This window comes from Hoplias malabaricus, chromosome 10 (genome assembly GCF_029633855.1).
Source record: "Hoplias malabaricus isolate fHopMal1 chromosome 10, fHopMal1.hap1, whole genome shotgun sequence".
In the NCBI taxonomy this organism is placed as follows: Eukaryota; Metazoa; Chordata; class Actinopteri; order Characiformes; family Erythrinidae; genus Hoplias; species Hoplias malabaricus.
The window spans coordinates 42393122-42400919 of record NC_089809.1 but is presented as its reverse complement, the minus strand read 5'-3'; positions in this window follow the sequence as shown (position 1 = coordinate 42400919).

Sequence of the window (7798 nt, the reverse complement as noted above, 5' to 3'; positions counted from 1 at the left end):
AGAAACACCATCACCATTACACTCAAAAACTCGGTCTGTGTCCTCCATCTCCTCTCTTGATACTGCCAGTGTTAGTTCGCCTGCCTCTTGCCACAGAACATGTTTGGTTATTCAGACCTATCTGCAATATGTTTCGACATGGCCTTCTCAATTTCCAATCCCTCCTTTCTCATATGATGTTGAGTTAAAGCTTCGTAAGGGCAATGATGTACATGAGAAAACTGGAACAAGTCTGAGTGTAACAAGAAACATGACGATGAAAATCCTGGACAAGCTGGACAAGAAATATTTGCCCTGAAACCTACCCTGAGAAATATGAAATAGAATCTGTGGTTTCTGAACTTATTAGGAAACATCCATGCCTTAAGGAGCCTGGTTGTGGCACAGGATACGATGGCTGGACAACAATCATAAAGTACGAGTTGTAAACTACCGATCAAAGCTGGATATAGAAGGCTGGATATAATGAGGTTGCTGTACATAGGAAAAGAGGAAAGGTTGAAAATGTTGGAGGGCGCTTTTCCTTGAAAAAAACAAAGCAAGATGAAGTCAGTTATGTTCCTGATCATCCAGAAAACTTTGATGATGATACATTAGAAGAAAAAAGATGTGGACTGGTGGATGCAATGAAAAAAAAGGAGAAAGACTTGGAACTCATCAAACAGAAGATGGATCTCACATTCTCCCTTGGGAGAAAGTAGTTTGTGGAGGTTGAGCCCATGGTCTTGGAAGTCCAGGAGAGATGGCCTGCTCTATTTCTTGAAGAACAAGTAATATTTTGTAGTGTTTCTCTGTGTTTTGGCACATTGTTTTGTCTTTTATTACTTGAAAAGAAGTTAAGACTTTATTTATCATGGGTTCCATCCCATCCTCATTGTTAAAGATGTTTCGATTTCAAATAGGCGTTCATCATGAAATACTTTTATTTAATTACTGTATTTGTTTGGTTGTGAAATTGGTATTGAAAATGTTTCATTGGTATTGGTACAGACCTGACAGATTTCTGGTATTTTGACATAAAAATGTAGACTAGATTAACCATGTATTAAGCCTAGTCATAGACAGCATTTTCCTTGCTCTATCATTGAAGATTAGGCTTAATTCCTTGTCTGGGAATTCAGTTGCTTAAACTGTACCGTGCAAGAAAGGGATCCTTCAGTCAAGACATGGATAGCCTCTTGGAAAACAAAATATAAATTTTTAATAATTTACATGCAAGATTGGCGGTAGGACACTAGCAGTCGCATAGGGCACTAGCACAGGCTACGCTGTAGGCAATGCATTGACTTGACACAGAAGTATAAATGAGCCTTTATGCTACCGTGCTGACCACATGCTCCAGGATGCTTGCACATGTTCGTGCTGACATCTCTGTAATGGCAAATCTAAAATTCATCTCTAAGTATCACCAGGAAGGAAGATCGATGCTCAAAGAATTCTTTGGGGAGACCAGAGGTATATAGACACGCAGTCAAGAATTCTCTCTTATCTCTCATCTATATTGAACCGAGCCAAACAATATATAATGTTATACATCATGTCTCGTTCCATCTCTCGTTATTACATCATGTCTCGTTCCATCAACCCAAACATGAATTTACTGCCTGCAGGTCTTACACAAATCTCCACTCTCCAGATTCCCCTGAAGCACTAAATTTTATTATTCTTCACCAAATAAATTAGAGTATGAACCGCTGATTTAGGGCAGAGAACATTCACACCAGCAGTGACGAGCGAATTGAACACTGATATGATGCACTCAATAGTGATGGGCTTGAGCGGCTTTTTCGGTTGATAGTCCCTTTAGGATTAACTACTACAGGTTGGGTGCATATCATCATCCCCAACTTTATATTTGCATATAAGAAGTCTTGGACTGCAGCCAGATCCTCAGGAGGAACTGAAACCCATACACAGCTCTGGTTTGTGTGTGTGTTCATGTTAATTGAGAAAACAGAAACCACAGCTGTGTATTAGATGTGGAACACTTCAGAATTTTTCACCCTTTATTTCACACCTCCTCCATGCTCCCGCCAATCATTCAAGGAGGTGCACTTGCACTGGCATGGACCCAGATCTCTCCACCCATCCTCAAGAAGTTTAGACAGTGATATATGAGGCTCAGAATACAAAACATATGCTTCTCTTTCGAACAAACAGTTTAAACAATTGCTTTTGTGAGGGTGAGAGGATGATCTGAGCCACGGAGTGACAATTTTCCCCACTAGAGATACACAAGCTTTAGCTTTTCACTTAAAACCCATCAAATTCCTTTATCAAAAAATCTTCATCAAGCCCTTCATGCATGTGCACAGTGCGATGAAGGTCCTCTACTGACATGACATCGACCCAGTCTGTAAGGAGGTCAGTGGATTGAAGATTTAGACTTAACATTCATTCATTCATTCATTCATTATCTGTAACCCTTATCCAGTTCAGGGTCGCGGTGGGTCCAGAGCCTACCTGGAATCATTGGGCGCAAGGCAGGAATACACCCTGAAGGGGGCACCAGTCCTTCACAGGGCAACGCAGACACACATTCACTCACACACTCACACCTACGGACACTTTTGAGTCGACAATCCACCTACCAACGCGTGTTTTTGGACTGTGGGAGGAAACCGGAGCACCCGGAGGAAACCCACGCAGACACAGAGAGAACACACCCACTCCTCACAGACAGTCACCCGGAGCGGGAATCGAACCCACATCATCCAGGCCCCTGGAGCTGTGTGAATGCGACACTACATGCTGCGCCACCGTGCCCTTAACAGTGCCCTTACTGTAGACTTAACAGTGGACAGTAAATCTGCTGATAAAGCCAAGCTTTCCCAGATTCCACTCATATGTATAACAGCAAGCCACTTGCCTGCTTCACCATGTCATACACCACTGTATCCTCCACACAGACCTTGATGCCCATATAGACTCAGTATATATTAAATACTTAATTTACACATTAAATCCCTACATTCCTGAATCCCTGCTCAGTAGTTTAATTGGGCGAAACCTAGGAACATCCTAAAGATTCCTAAAGATGTTACTACATCTGTAATTTTGGCCAGACACCCCTTATGCTGAGGTCCAATTTGAAAAACATGAAGCTCAAAAGTGGTTGCTCATGAATCTACTAAAAGCTAAATTCTATCCTTGCTACTGTCATCTTTATTCTAGGCATAGCAACATAAGAATCAGTTTGTATTAATAATAAAAATTGCTCTCTTATCTGCTCATGGTCTTGTCCAGATGCTCCATTCCTCTCTGGCTCCTCCATCCCGCTCCCCTCATCTCAGTCTGCTGGCTCCATTGTTGTCAAGTTCAGTCTCTTATGAAGTGGTCATGCAAGGCAAGGCACGTTTATTTATAGAGCACCTTTCATACAGAAGCAATTCAAAGTGCTTTTCAGAAAAAGAAACAATTAAATTAAAAGCCAGAATAAAATCATACATTTCCAATAAGACAATTACATAAAAAGAGTAAAATGATTAAAATGATTAAAACAATTTAAAATGACAATAAATTAAAAGAAATAAAAGAAATAAAATGGCGTTACAGAAAAGTGCAGAATATTTTAAACTGAGCTGTAGCTGCTCAAATAGGAGTGTTTTAAGTCTTGATTTAAAAGTGTCTAACGTTGGGGCTCTTCTAATATTCTCAGACAGCTGGTTCCATTTAAAAGTGGCATAGTAGCTAAATGCTGCCTCTCCATGTTTAGTTTTGACCCGAGGCAGGACTAACTGACTAGTTCCTAAAGATCTGAGATCTCTGCTCGGCTCATATCTCTGTAGGAGATCTGATAAATACGTTGGTCCTACCCCATTTAGACATTTATAACCAGTAATAACACCTTATAGTCTATTCTGTAACAGACTGGTCTCCAGTGTAAGGATTTGAGGATAAAGGGGGGTGATATGATCTCTTCTTTTGCTCCGAGTGAGAACTCTGGCAGCTGCATTTTGAATCAGCTGAAGCTGTTTAATGGTCTTTTTTGGAAGTCCAGCTAAGAGACCATTACAGTAATCAATGATAGAAATAAAGGCATGGATAAGTTTCTCTAGGTCTGGTTTAGTCAGAAAATCTCTTACTGATGTTCTTAAGATGGTAAAATGCTGATCTAGTAACCCCTTTAATATGACACTAAACTGAGATCTGAGTCCATTAATACACCAAGGTTGTGAGCCAGTTCTTTAGATTTGAGGGCCCTCGAGTCCAGATACGCAGCCAATCTTTGTCTCTCACTGCTGTTCCCAAAGAGAATAATTTTGTTTTGTCTTTATTCAGCTGCAAAAAATTGTGTCTCGTCCAGTTTGTGATGTGTTCAAGGCACTTGCTTAATGAGTCAACTGGGCCAGAGTCATTTGGGGACAGGGCCATGTAAAGCTGAGTATCATCTGCATAGCTGTGATAGGACAGCCCATAGTCCTGTAGAATCTGGCCAAGAGGAAGCATATATAAATTAAATAAAAGTGGACCAAGAATAGAGCCCTGGGGGACACCACAGGTTACTGGCATGTTCTCTGAAATATAATTTTCTATTTCTACAAAGTAGTTCCTGCCTTCCAGGTAAGAAACGAACCACTTCAGGACTGTTCCTGAGAGTCCAACCCAGTTTGCGAGTCTATCTATAAGAATCTTATGGTCAATGGTATCAAAGGCAGCACTAAGGTCAAGAAGTTTAAAAATTTTATTATCAACAGTACTGAACTCTGACATTTTAACTAAGGAGTTTTTATGAGGTGATGGAGAGGGTACAGACTCATTGTTGGCTACAGATGCACTAATCGCTCGTCTGATGTCCTGGATTTTAGTGTTAAAAAAGAATGCAAACTCATTACATCTCTCAGTTGATACTAATTCAGGGGCCATTGGTGTGGGTGAGTTAGTGAGTCTGTGGACCACGGTGAAGAGGATTTTGCTGTTGTTAATGTTATTGTTGATGATGCTAGAGAAATAGGATTGTCGTGTTTTGCATATTGTCGCGTTGTATTCACGTAGCTTATCTTTGTAGATTTCTTTGTGGAAATGAAGACTTGTTTTACGCCATCTGTGTTCTGCCTTGCAACATTCCCTCATTTGGATTTGAACAACAGAAGCATTTCTCCATGGTGCTTTCTGTTTGTAAGGCAAAGCCTTCATTTTAACTGGTGCAATCTCATCCATAACACTGACAATTTTTGTATTAAAACTATTCAGCAGATCATCAACAGAGTTGGATTGTTCACATGGTGTAGTGCACATTTTACTCATGAAAAGTGTAGCTGTGCAGTCCTTTATCATCCTTTTCTTGACACAAACTCTTCTGTCTCTGACTGGTGAGGCCCACATCAAAGAACACACAGTAGTGATCTGACAATGCGACGTCCTGTTGAGACTGATGTTGAGACTCTTTGAGATAACAATATCCAGTGTGTGACCATGAGAGTGTGTGCTTCCTGTAACATGCTGTGAAAGACCAAAAGAGTCCAATATGGCGTGTAGTTCCTTGGCAAAACAGTCCTTGGGATTGTCGATATGTTAAAGTCACCAGCAATAACAAAATGGTCAAAGTCAGTAGAAATAAAAGACAGCATCTCTGTAAACTCATCAATAAAATTAGTGCTGTATTTCAGAGGCCTGTAGACAGTTACTAATGATATCTGTGGTGTCCCTTTCAGAGGTACTCAAATGTTGTGAAGTCACCAAATGATAACTGTTTACACTGAAAAGGACCATGGAACAGAGCAGCTAGACCTCCACCTTTTCTACTGGCACAAGATGCATTTAAAAAATGAAAATCTGGAGGAGCCGACTTCAATAAAACAGTTGCAGCACTACATTCATTTAGCCAAGTCTCAGTTAAAAGTATAAAATCAAGCCCATGTGCTGTATTTAGATCATTAATTAAGTGTGAATTAACTGATGAAAATGTCCTGGTTGTTGGAACAGTCCTGGTTCCTAGAGCAATCACACTACTTTAAAAAGTATCAAAAGCAGAAGATATCCACTTTTGGCTTCGTAGTGCTGCTGACTTGTGTATATTAAAAAGCTCAGATACTCTATCACAGAAAAACAAGTAGGGAAAAAGTAAAGAAGTAGAAGAAAGCAGAGCTAAGCAGCAAAGCGTCTGAACGGCAAGGAAGCAGGAAGCAAAAAAAAGATTTTTTATTAATTTTGTGTTATTGTATATTAAACATTGAATTAGTCAAATGGCACAGAAACGCCCTAACAACAAGGTTTTAAACAATGAAGCCAAAAAGTCGAACATCAGTCCTTTTTCACATGATTTAAATAGCACTCATATAATCTGTGAACTAAAGCGAAGTATTTCAAAATTAGAAACTACATTGAATTCATAAAACACAGTGTTTATTTAACCAAAAAGCACTGGGAAATACCCAAAAGAACATTTTGAGACACCACTGTGATCCTATATTTAAACCTGAATAAATGTCAAATAAATAAAGCTGGAAAACTCAAAGCCTTTTCTGGTGAAGGTTTACATTTAGAAATCCACATCTGAGCCACAAACTGGATCCAGACGATGTCTCTACTGTCACATGAAGTGTAGAAAATTACCTTTAAATGTCTTTGGCGTTCAGGAGTAAATTGGAAGCTTATGGAAACATTGTTATGATCAAAAACCACATATGTTTCTACTTTAAAGGGTTCTTTTACATAAAAACACCACCTTTCTTCATTGATTCAGAGCAGTTCGAAAGTAGTAATCATTCAAATGTGGCTGTGTAAGTTCAGACAGAAATTCAGAAAATGACCCCCAGTAGCTTTATTAAGCTGTTCCCAGGTCAGTTGTTCCTACCCATTAAACATCTTCTACACAGTCCTCACTTTATTGTGAAGGATGTCAGCAGCAGGGCCCTGTGTCTATTTCTCCCTGAGAGGGTTTGTGAAATCCTTTCCATGGTCCAGGGTTATTTCAACAGGAAAATGCCAGGGTTCTCCACGTGCTCCGACAGCGTGTCTTCATAGACACAGAGTGTGTGAGTGTGAGCGGCCTGTGACTGAGAATAAACTCCATTGATGTGTTTGAGAATAAAAAGGAGTTCTGCAGGAGAGGGAGAGGGTGTTTGTAGGTGTGTTTCACACTGGATTACTCCCAGAGGTGATGACAGCGCTGTTTTTAGAAGCTGTAGAATCTGCCGTTTCTAACGATGTGTGGATTACACCGATGTGTTCAGACATTCCTGAGTTATAAAGCTGAGAAGACGAGGTGTGCTTTTACCCACAAAATGCAGGACTCAGGGTCGTCTCTGGTGAGTCGACTTCAAGTGAAACTCCAAGGACGTAGGAAAAAGAAATCCACACTCACTAATTACACACTCCACAGATTTATTTCATTTATTAGTTATGCATAATGGTGAATATCACTTATTATTATTATTATTACTGAATTTAGATAAAAACAATATTAATAATTCATCAGAAATTTGGATACTGTTCACGCTAGGGAGGGAGTTTCAGGATTTTCAGACTTTATGAATAGACTCCACACACCAAATTATTTCAAATGAAAGAAAGCTTTATTAAAAAGGAATAATAATTTCACACATAGCATAATTATTAAATCTTAACCACGGGATCAACGGAGGTGAAACCCATCCTCTGGCTTAATAATCAGCTAGGCTGTATGACTTATGAATGTGTTGCTATATGAAATTAATTAATATGTAACTTTGTCAAGAGACTTAATGAGACATCACCTTCTGAAAATGAGATTTTATGAGTTTACGTGACGCTGTTATAACCAAGCCGATGGGTCCAGCAGATTTAATCTCTGTTCTCCGGTTCTGGGCTTTCTGTC